The sequence below is a fragment of the Aethalodelphis obliquidens genome, unplaced genomic scaffold (genome assembly GCF_003676395.1).
Source record: "Aethalodelphis obliquidens isolate GAN/ISIS:26980383/991018 unplaced genomic scaffold, ASM367639v1 scaffold51, whole genome shotgun sequence".
Taxonomy (NCBI): domain Eukaryota; kingdom Metazoa; phylum Chordata; class Mammalia; order Artiodactyla; family Delphinidae; genus Aethalodelphis; species Aethalodelphis obliquidens.
Window position 1 is genome coordinate 14,135,597 of NW_020837995.1, and position 12,979 is coordinate 14,148,575.

Here is a 12,979-nt window from a genome sequence, read left to right on the forward strand (position 1 = left end):
AGGTGAGAAAAAATTCCCGCACCTGGGGAAGCCCCCTCACTGGCGGGGAGATCAGCTGGGACAGAAGGGGAGCTTTGGGGGCTTGGAGGAGAGCCCAGCAACTGGTCTGTGGAAGGCATGACAGAGTGAGACCTACACAGATGGTCTGTGCCACAGCACTGTATGCCCCAGACTGAGACAGGTGTCTGTCAGTGTGCACGGGGGCCGGGAGCTGGAATGTGGGGTTTGGAGAGCTGACCTGGGGATGGACTGCTGTTGGCTGTGAGGAGATGGTCCAAGGGGATGGGAGTGAGGGGTTCTGCAACCAGGACTTCTTGTGGAGGAAACCTGGACTGCTACAGAAGCAAAGTTCCACTACTGAGTGACATGCAAAGAGCGGCTGCCCACTGCAGCCTCTCTCCTCACACACCAGCCCCTGCCTCCACAGGCACTAAGAAGGGCTCCTGCTAGAGTTGGCTCTCACGCCCCTGCCGTCTCCTCCTCCGTCACCCCTGCCCCATGCCTGGATGACCCACTTACCCAGATCACCACCTGATGGGCTCGCGTTTTCCAATCGCTACCCCAGCACCCTCCTGCCTGGGTGGCCCACTCACCCCCTATCACCACCTTGGCTTCTTCCTGCCTGATGGGCTTGTGTTCTCCAACAACCTCTGGATCCAACTGTGGTGGGAGGAACACAGGCAGAGGTGAGGGTGAAACCACGCTGAGCCCCAATGGCCATGTGACTAAGGAAAAAGAGGTGAAATCTCTCCTCACGGCTGCACAGACCACAGAGTTATACCATCCTTGACAGCTTCCTAAATTCAGTGCCTGCAAAAAATCTGAAAGGACAACAAGTGCTCCTGCAGCTGTGATGGGTCTGGCTTCAGAAGCTGTAGGCTTTGTGGGCAGGTACACATGGGGGTTGGGCCAGGCAAGAGTCTAAGCTGCCTCCTTAGCTCCCACAGTGGTTCCAGGTGCATGATTACTGCAGTCCTGGGACATGACCTCAGTGGATCTGTGCTGGTGGCCCGGTGAAAACAATGTCTGGGAGTCACCAGGGCCAATTGCTGGCATATCCACAATTAAGGTGGGACTGAGAGCAGTGCCAACACCAGTGTATTTTGTAAGCCTACACAATGAGCAAAAGGGGACATAACAGAGCACATTCACAGGTGAACAGATCCAGAGGAGTAATACTCAGTGGCTTCTCTCCCAGTGGGAGTGCTCCAATCCTGCCTACCTCACACCGTAGATAAGAAACACTGCTAAGAAACAGATCAGGGGGCCTCTACTCAAACAACTAGTGAGCAGACCCTGTCCCTGAAAGAGCAGTGACAGCCACAGAGCAAAGGGGAGGCCCCACTAAATATCCAGGTCATGCTCTGGTTGCCACAACACCAGTCAAACCCCCAATCAAGAGGATAGTGGCACAAGCCTCTGGACCAACCTCACACACCAGGGGGCACAAGCCAGAAGCAAGAGGAATTATAGTCCTGTAGCCTGTGGAAAGGAAACCACAAACACAGTAAGTTAGACAAAATGAGGTGACAAAGAAATATGTTGCAGATAAAGAATCAAGATAAAAACCTACAGTAACAACTAAATGAAGAGGAGATATGCAATCTACCTGAAAAAAAAATTCAAGGTAATGATAGTAAAGATGATCCAAGATCTCGGAAAGAGAAAGGAGGCATGGATCAAGAATATACAAGAAATGTTTAACAAAGGCCTAGAAGAACTGAAGAACAAACAGAGATGAACAATAACTGAAATGAAAAATACACTAGAAGGAATCAATAGCAGAATAACTGAAGCAGAAGAATGAATAAGTGAGCCGGAAGACAGAATGGTGGAAATAACTGCCATGGAACAGAATAAAGAAAAAAGAATGAAAAGAAATGAGGACAGTCTCAGAGACCTCAGGGACAACATTAAACACACCAACATTCAAATTATTGGGGTCCCAGAAGAAGAAGAAAAATAGAAGGGCCTGAGAAAATATTTGAAGAGATTATAATTGAAAACTTCCCTAACATGGGAAAAGAAATAGTCACCAAAGTCCAGGAAGCACAGAGAGTCCCATACAGGATAACCCCAAGGAGGAACACACCGAGATACATATTAATCAAACTAACAAAAATTAAATAGAAAGAAAAAATATTAAAAGCAACATGGGAAAAGCAACAAATAACATACAAGGGTATCCCCATAAGGTTATCAAACTCTGCAGGCCAGAAGGGAGTGGCATGATACATTTAAAGTGATGAAAAGGAAAAATCTACAACCAAGAATACTCTACCCATCAAAGTTCTCATTCAGATTCGACAGAAAAATCAAAAGCTTTATAGAAAAGCAAAAGCTAAGAGAATTCAGCACCACCAGACAAGCTTACAGTAAAAGTAAAGGAAATTCTCTATGTGGGAAAGAGACCAGCAACTTAAAACAGCCTTATAAATACATAGACTGCTATATCATCACCTCATGAGAAATGCAAACTGAAAAACTACAACAGATACACACACAAAAAAGAAAAAGTAACACAAACACAACAATAAAGAGGGTCATCAAACCACAAGAGAAGAGAACAAAACAGGAAGGGAAGAAAAAGACCTACAAAAACAAACCCAAAACAATTTTAAAAATGGCAATAGGAACACACATATTGATAATTACCTTAAATGTAAATGTGGTAAAGGCTCCAACCAAAATATAGAGACTGGCTGAATGTATACGAAAACAAGACTCATACATATGCTGTCTACAAGAGACCCACTTCAGACCTAGGGAAACATACAGACTGAAAGTGCAGGTATGGAAAAAGATATTCCATGCAAATGGAAATCAAAAGAAAGCAGGACTAGCAATACTCACATTAGACAAAATAGACTTTAAACTAAAGACTGTTACAAGAGACAAGGAAGGACACTACATAATGATCAATCCAAGAGGAAGATATAACAATTGTAAATATATGCACCCAACATAGGAGCAACTCAATATATAAAGCAAATGCTAACAGCCGTAAAAGGGGAAATCAACAGTAACACAATAATAGTGGGGGACTTTAACACCCCACTTTCATCAATGGAGAGACCATCCAGACAGAAAATCAATAAGGAAACACAGGCCTTATATGACACATTAGAGCAGATGGACTCAACTGATATTTATAGAACGTTTGACAAAAGCAGCAGAATACACATTCTTCTTATATGCACATGGAATATTGTCCAGAATTGGTCACATGATGGGCCACAAAGCAAGCCTCTGTAAATCTCAGATACTTGAAGCCATATCAAGCATCTTTTCCAACCACAACACTATGAGATTAGAAATCAATTACAGGAAAAAAAAAACATAAATAACACAAACACATGGAGGCTAAACAGTATGTTACTAAATAACCAATGAATCACTGAAGAAATCAAAGAGGAAATCAAAAAAATACCTAGAGACAAATGACAACAAAAACACGATGACCCAAAACCAATGGGATGCAGCAGAAGCAGTTCTAAGAGGGTAGTTTATAGCAGTACAATTTTACCTCAAGAAACAAGAAAAATCTCAAATAAACAACCTAACCTTACACCTAAAGCAACTAGAGAAAGAAGAACAAACAAAACCCAAAGTTAGTAGAAGGAAAGAAATCATAAACCTCAGAACAGGAATAAATGAAATAGAGACAAAGAAAACAATAGCATAAATCAATGACCCTAAAAGCTGGTTCTTTGAGAAGTTAAACAAAATTGATAAACCTTTAGCCAGACTCATCAAGAAAAAAAGGGAGAGGACTCAAATCAATAAAATTAGAAATGAAAAAGAAGTTACAGTGGACGCCACAGAAATACAAAGGATCATAAAAGACTACAACCAGCAACTCTACATCAATAAAATGGACAACCTAGAAGAAATGGACAAATTCCTAGAAAGATATAACCTTCCAAGACTGAACCAGGGAGAAACAGAAAATATGAACAGACCAATCACAAGTACTAAAATTGAAATTGTGATTAAAAAATTCCCAACAAACAAAAGTCCAGGACCAGATGGCTTCACAGGCAAATTCTATCAAACATTTAGAGAAAGCTTAACACCCATCCTTCTGAAACTGTTCCAAAAAATTGCAGAGGAAGGAAAACTCCCAAACTCATTGTATGAGGTCACTATCACCTTAATACCAAAACCAGATAAAGATACCACAAAAAAAGAAAATTACAGGCCAATATCACTGAGGAATATAGACACAAAAATCCTCAACAAAATACTAGCAATCAGAATCCAACAATACATTAAAAGGATCATACACCATGATCAAGTGGTATTTATCCCAGCAATGCAAGGATTTTTCAATATCTGCAAATCAATTAGTGTGATACACCACATTAACAAATTAGAAGAATAAAAAACATATGATCATCTCAATAGATGCAGAGAAAGCTTTTGACATAATTCAACACTGATTTATGAAAAAAACTCTCCAGAACGTGGGCACAGAGAAAATATACCTCAACATATAAAGGTTATATAAGACAAACCTACAGCTAACATCACACTCAACAGAGAAAAGCTGAAAGCATTTCCTCTAAGATCAGGAGCAAGGAGAAAGAGAAGAATGTCCACTCTAGCCACTTTTATTCAACATCGTTTTGGAAGTCCTAGCTACGACAATCAGAGAAGGAGGAGGAATAAAAGGAATCCAGATTGGAAAAGAAGAAGTAAAACTGTCACTGTTGGCAGTCAACATGACACTATATGTAGAAAATCCTAAAGATGCTACCAGTAAACTACTACAGCTCATCAATGAATTAGGTAAAGTTGCAGGTTATGAAATTAAAACACATAAATCTCTTGCATTTCTATACACTAACAACAAAAGAATAGAAAGAGAAATTAAAGAAACCATCCCATTTACTATCATGTAAAAAAGAATAAAATACCTAGGAATAAACCTACCTAAGGAGACAAAAGACCTGTATTCTGAAAAGTATAAAATGCTGATGAAAGAAATTGAAGACAACACGAAAGATAAAAAAATATACCATGTTCTTGGATTGAAAGAATCAGTATTGCCAAAATGACTACACTACCCAAAGCAATCTACAGATTCAATGCAATCCCTATCAAATTACCAATGGCATTTTTCACAGAACTAGAACAAAGAAATCTTAAAATTTGTATGGAGACACAAAAGACCCCAAATAGCCAAAGCAATATTGAGAAATAAAAATGGACCTGGGGGAATCAGGCTCCCTGACTTCAGACTATACTACAAAGCTATAGTCATCAAAACAGTTCGGTACTGGCACAAAAATAGAAATATAGGTCTATGGAACAGGATAGAAAGCCCAGAAATTAACCCACACATCTATGGTCAATTAATCTACGAAAAAGGAGACAAGACTATATAATGGAGGAAAGACAGTCTCTTCAATAAATGGTGCTGGGAAAACTGGCAGCTATATGTAAAAAAATGAAATTAGAACACTCTTTGAAACCATACACAAAAATAAACTCAAAATGGCCAGACACAATAAATGTAAGACCAGACACAATAAAACTCTTAGAGGAAAACATAGGCAGAACATTCTCTGACATAAATTACAGCAATATCATTTTTAATCCATCTCCCAGAATAATGGAAATAAAAATAAAAAATAAACAAATTGGAACTAATTAACCTCAAAAGCTTTTGCACAGCAAAGGAAACCATAAACAAAATGAACAAACCCAGAGAGTGGGAGAAAATATTTGCAAACAATGCAACCTAAAAGGGATTAGTCTCCAAAATTTACAAATAGTTCATGCAGCTTAATATCAAAAAAAAAAAAAAAACTACCCGATTAAAAACTGGGCAGAAGACCTAAATAAACATTTCTCCAAAGAAGACATACACATGGCCAAGAGGCATGTGAAAAGATGTTCAACATCGTTAATTATTAGAGAAATGCAAATCAAAACTACAATGAGATATCACCAGACATCAGTCAGAATGGCTATCATCAAAAAGCCCACAAAGAGTAAATGCTGGAGAGGGTATGGAGAGAAGGGAACCCTCCTACACTGTTGGTGGGAATCTAAATTGGTACAGCCACTATGGAGAATAGTATGGAGGTTCCGTAAAAAAAACTAAAACATAGAGCTACCACATGATCCCGCAATCCCACTCCCGGGCATATATTTGGAGAAAAACATGGTCTGAAATAATACATTCCCCCCAATGTTCATTGCAGCACTGTTTAGAATAGCCAAGACATGGAAGCAACCTAAATATCCATCGACAGATTAATGGATAAAGAAGATGTGGTACATATATACAATGGAATGTTACTCAGCCATTAGAAAGAATGAAATAATGCCATTTGCAGTAACATGGATGGACCTAGAGATTGTCATACTGAGTGAAATAAGTCAGACGAAGACAAACACCGTATGATATCACTTATGATGCATGCGGAATCTAACGAAAGGGTACAAATGAACTTATCTACAAAACAGAAATATAGTTACAGATATAGAAAACAAACTTATGGTTACCGCGGGTAAGAGGGGGAGGGATAAATTGGGAGATTGGTATTGACATATACACACTACTATATATGAAATAGGTAACTAAGAAGGACCTACTGTATAGCACAGGGAACTCTACTCAATACTCTGTAATGGCCTATATGGGAAAAGAATCTAAAAAAGAGTGCATACATGTATATGTATCACTGATTCACTTTGCTGTATACCTGAAACTAACACACCACTGTAAATCAACTACACTCCAATAAAAATTTAAGTAAATAAATAAATCCTTATAGGTATTATTTAATTTAATCCTAAAAATAACTCTATGAGGCAGATGCTATTATTCCTGCATAGATGAGATGAGCAAGGCCCTAAGACGTTAAGATAGACAGTGGAGAACTGGGAAGCCCAGGCACTCTGACTCTTTATCTTGTCCCAGTGCCTTTTGTCTCTCTCACCACAGATCCACTTCCCAGTCTTCCCCACCCTGCTGGGACCCTGGAAAGCTGACTTGGAGTATGGACTCCAGTGAAGATTTCTCTTTCCCTCCAGCTTCTGGTTAAGTTCAGCAAATAAAAGAAGGCAGAAGAGGGATAGCTGCATATTTATTACTCTGGTTTCCTCCTTGTAAGGTGGCTGCTGGCATCAGGCCTTCCTCTATCAAAGGTTACAACTTCTGTTAGGTGCCATATCCTCTCTGAGTTCTGGTAACTATTCCCCTGACGTCATTACTCTGGAAATCCTAGGTATTCCACTAGCCCTTTAAAGGACGATTGCACCTAGGGTGCTTTCACAAACTTCAGAGTGCCTTCTTAAAGTTTATGCCCTCAGTCCCTTGCCTCATCCCTGGTACCCAACTATCTAGTGTACCATCTGTTTTCTGCTGGAAAGAAAACCTTACACCTAAAGCAACTAGAGAACTACATGTTCTAACTATGATCTACTGCTCTACATTGCCTCCTCAAATGCTCAGAAATAGTAAATGAAATGGTCCTTCAAGATGATGACCACAGGGTCAAGGCTAAAAGGCTCAATCTAGAAGCAACACATTTTTTAAATAAAATAAATGGGAAAAAAAGAAGTATTTGAAAAGTTGATTTTCATGACAAAATTACTGGTCTATTCTTGAATGGTTTGAAAATTGTTTCCATAGTACGCCCTGATGTATTTTTTTGAACAAAGGTTACTGTTGGATTCAAAGCAACATAGGAGCCATCACTGACAAATATTTACACCACTAAAATAAGCTTCCATGTCCACGGAAATCATCTCGGAGTTTGTAACAGGCTAATCATCAAGCAAACTGCATACAAATTCTACCTCAGTAGCTCTGAGGTAGGATCCTGAAATCAACATTTTAATAGGCATTCCAGATGATTCCAACGCACATGATCCATGGATTACACCTAGAGATGGAACTAGGCTGTTACTCTATTGAAGCTTCATAGAATTGGCATATTTTTTGCTGATTCCATGATATTTTTTATACTTTCTCAATTATCCATACCATCGCCAGGTGCAACTAGGTTCACTTGATAGAAGCCATGGAAATGGCAACTGGTGGCCAGAAGATACAAATATTCTGAAGTGTAGTGGAAGATCTCACCAACCCACACGTCCAGTGGAGAATAAAACAAAACAGAACAACAAAAACAACACACTACTACAATATTAGTGAATAAGAAAGACTCATGGGTAAAGATTCATAATAAAGATAAAGATTCATAATAAAGATTCTTTATTAATTCGTAGAATTTAAGGTGCCATGACAGCTCAGTGGATGAAGCTATTTTTAGGTAGGCTGCCTTTATACTGTCACACAAATCATATTTCAGATTTGTCAAGTTCACTCTGAGTATAGCATCTTACTAGCACTAAAGTTAGACAAATCTTTAAAAGCACCAAATTTCTATCCTCAAGCTACAGTAATTTAAGATGATAGAGATGAAAATAAATGCTATGAAACATATGACACAAATTACTATTCTTCCTTTATATACTCTTTTCCAATCACATTCATTACAATGACATTTATCATCTACTTAATTCAAAATATTTCCTATACTTCAATGAAAGAATTAAAAATAAATTAATAAATAAAATATTTCTTATCTTTGCAACTACATTCTTTCCATAAATAATACACAAGAGAACTCTGAGTATAAATTCCTTTGTTTTGAATGATGGTTTGCTTCTTTTGGTAACATATGCTCAAATAATAAAGCTTTATCTGTCCTAGGAGAATCTTTCTTGTAGTTGTTTTCTATTTTGCGTGAGGAAATTTGCAAGCTGAATGCTACATTAACATACATTTAATGTGACAATGAGATGACATGTAAAACACTGACTGCCCCTTCCCTTCCAAATATTTAAATAGAAAAATCTATTCAAATTACAACTCTCAGGTTTTCTGGCAAATGACATCATGCAGCAATTTAAGGGTAGACTTGGTGAAGCAACGATACAGCTTTATCATCTCACTTTTCTCTCAGTATAAGCATACCAGGTTCTGCAGCTGAAAGTTTCGAGTGATTCTGAGTCCAATTTTTTTTTTTTCAGTAAAGAAAATAACAGTGGAATTATGATGATTTGAAGCTACAACAAATAATGTCTATCTTGTAGAGCCCTGTTCTGTACCACCCGACTTTCAGAAACAACCATTTCATAAAAGCCCCATCTACTTTTGTTTTAATTCACAATTATTGAAATTTTAATAAGGATTTTGCAGCAATATCAGGCATCACCTGATGCCAGGGATGAATTATAACTTTATTGCAGCCCACACTGACAGCCAACTCATAAAAATGAATGACATTTTATATCATAACATCTCATAGGCCATTCAGAATGTTAATAGCTTACTTCATCTTTCTTTAGCATAATGAGGCAGACAGTATAACAATATTCAATGTGAAAATGAAGATTAAGAAAATTTGAATTGAGGCAGGAAAGCAACATTTAACAGGATTCAGGCAACATTTAGATTAAAAGTTTCAATTAAAACACCGTTAGCAAGATTTTTTATCACAAAAGCAAAGCTTTGCCACCAAGACCAATCACTATTTTCAAGAATATTTATCTGTAGACACACTTAGTTCTTCAACCTCTATTTCTAAAATGTTCCAAAGTTTCTTACCCAGTTCAGCAATGCAAGATTCATTGGCTCAGACAGAACTATAAAAGGTCATTAAATTAAAATACTTGCAAAAGACACCTTATAGACACAGAACCAAAATAATATTTATCTTTGTGAAAACCATTCTTTAATCAAATAGCCTTAAACTTCTACACATTTTAAAATTCTGTAGTTTACCTTTGGATTGAGATTAATCAAAAGACAGTTGAGGGTATGTGAATTTTTTAAAAAATGTATATATGATTTATAAATATAAATTTATATAAATACAAAATATATTACATAATAATACATTATAATATTATATATATTATGTATTTTCTACTTCCATATATATGGAATTAAAAATACAAAAACCATGAAGAATGAATGAAACAAAGTGAGATACTCACAGTAACATATAAAACTTGAAACTGGTTATCCACCTTTATAAAACTGTATAGCAATACCAAAATAGGGTATTTTTAGTTGTCTGTATCTTTGTACAGAATTGAGAAATTCATTTTTATCATCTTTCTATGAATTTGAAGTACCAATACAGAACATTTTTACTTAGTTGGGGTGCCCAAACTGCCAGAATGAAGCAGACAGAGAAAGCAGTCAAGGCTAGCCACAGATGGGGATAAATGGGTTTCACATTCTGAAGCTGAATACAAATTGAGGAAGGTAAGAGTGTTAGGGACAGATTAGCTGTGTCTAATAGACTTCTAATACCAATAACATAATAAGTAAAGAGAAAGATAATGTGTCATTTTTGAGTGTTGTCATATTTCTTGTGTGGCTTATTTATGATGTCAGAAGAAACCAAGATACTAGAAAATACAATAATGTTATTTCACATTTTAAAACTAAGATTTATTATCATCTAATTAAATTTGTTCCTCATTTTTCAAGGTGTTAGAATAGTATCAATTCCCTTTAATGAGTGCTATGTCATCGTTAGTCATTTGAGATTTTCCAGAAACTTGTCTATTTAGTAACATTACTTAAAATTTTTTTCATTCTTCTTATTTGGATGGATTTTTTCTTTCTTGTTCAGATGACTGCAGTGTTTCTTGACCAATTTTTTAAAATTTTCTGACTTAACGCTAACTGCACATTTGTTTTCATGTATTACCTAACTGTAAGAAATCTTCAGAAAACAGTTTGCATTTTCATTCAGTGATTCAATTACCATGAACTCTTAGGGGTAATTAAAAATTTTATGATGGTACTATTACATAGCTACTTTTAAATAGATTTAACACTTTGTTGAATTCTTCGAATTTAACACATTATGTTTTTTCTTGGAAAATCTCCCTATACCCATCCATTGTATTTAATATTTATTCCATTAATGCATTATAAAGTCTTTTATGTGTAACTTCTGACCACGAATAAAAGGAATAATTGCTTCCATTTTCTTTCCGTTTCATTATCGCCCTAGCTTCACATACTATGATACACATTGTATTTTGGATCCTAATCTTAGGAAATCAAAGTCCATCCTTCCTTTTTAGAGATGGTGACCTCTAAACTTTATCTTTTTATACAGTACTTTTGTTTTTTGTTTGTTTTTTTATGTTCTAAATGTGATGGGTTTACTTTATTTTACTCTGATGCAAAACCAAAGAGTCCACTACCACACAGAGGCCAATATATTACAAGGTCATGAAAAAGTGGTGTGGGACATGCAGGACGTGATGGACAACTGGAGGGTTGGGTCACCTCCTTTGTTACATGACACTGCACCGTCTCTGAGGAAAACATTTAAAACAACACTACAGAACTGAACTGAAATGTGGCACAAACATAACAACTTCTGGGCATGCCTTCAAGCACCTCCCTTAGGATGGGCTCAATATCTAGCCCTCAGTGTGGGGAGGATTATGTTTCTTTGGAAGAATAAAAGTTCACACTTTTGAAATTTCACAGAATTTTAAGCCAAAACATAGTGGGTTCATTTCTCTTCACCTCCAGGGACAAAGCTGATGCTTTACTCAAAACCACATTAAGCTTCTAGCTCAAATCCCAGCCCGACCTTGTGCCCTCCTGCATTAAAGTTCTTTCCATTGATTATTGCTGACACAGTCGGTTTCACTCCTGGTCGGAAAGGGTCTGAGAATAACCCAGTCCAATCAGACTGGCATTATTTACTTTAGCAGACAGAGAAGTTCTACAACCCAGCTTGTACTTAGCAGCAATGCCAAAATGGCTTTTGGTACTGCTGGCCATCCACGTGAGGTGTATTGATATTTCAATCTTCTCGTTCACTTTCTGGTAGATTGACCCTCCAAATACAGTGTCATCGTTCACCTGAGTGTGCAGCTGGAAGTCTGCGGCCTTGTAACCCAGGGAAAAATTATTCTGAGACAGTTTGGATTTGGCTGTGTCAAAACTCATCTGATGGCCAGCAAGCCAACCTTCAAAGGCCAACACAGCCCAGCCAAAGATGGTTGGTTCTGAAAAATCTATATCAAAGTTACTGCCAAGACTGAAACAATCCCATTTATAGGAGGCCTTCAATTTCCCACTCTTCTTTCCTGTGTTCAGTACAAATATGGTATCAAAAGAGTCAATTTCAACCCTTCAGCCAACTTATTCTCCAAAGAGATTTCTGTCCCAAGAGTACTGTCTGTGTTCTACCTTTGGGTGAAGGTCAGTCCATAGTTACAGATCTTGTATTTGGTCTCTAGGTTGCCTGGTCCTTTCCCTTATCACCGTAAGCATGACCAGATGTAGAAAATTCCACTCCACTACATGACTTGGTTCTCAGATCTATTTTGACCATGCTAAACCCATACCCTTTGTTGAAGACGTCCTTGGCAGCCTTTCCTAGGTCACAGTAAGTCAGTGTGTTATACATATCTCTGACCGGAGGTCCTGTCCACTCCGTCAGGAGGGCCTGTCCACTCCCTATACAGTAAGTTTTAAGTGATATCTACTGTTGTTAAAGAATACATCTTTGAAATCAATGCAATTTACTGTTCACTCTCACGAGGACAACGACAACATACATTTTCCAAAGTTTTAAAATGAGAGACATCAGCCTCCTTTGCCGGCCCTAGTTGTCCTTGTTGATACCTGAATAAGTAACTTAATATTTTTGAACATTAACTTGTCTCAGACATAAAATGGGTATATCCTTTTTGTTTTACTTTGGTAAATAAGTAGGCTAGATTGACCTATTTTCCCCTCTTTTCTTTCTTGTCAAATTGGAGCAGTTTTAAAAATTGCTAAATTTCAAAAGAGTAAAATAACTTTCAGGAATGCTGTGGATCAAATCAAGGAGGGAAGATGCAAAGAAGGGGCAGTGCAACCATTTAAGTAAAACAGTCAGAAATAATGACTTAGATGTCAAGTTTGGCC

General features: G+C 37.5%; 1 pseudogene; it reads right to left on the reverse strand.

Moving 5' to 3' along the window:
• Nucleotides 1–11,584: 11,584 nt before the first annotated feature.
• Nucleotides 11,585–12,476, reverse strand: LOC113608154 (voltage-dependent anion-selective channel protein 3 pseudogene; annotated as a pseudogene).
• Nucleotides 12,477–12,979: the final 503 nt, after the last annotated feature.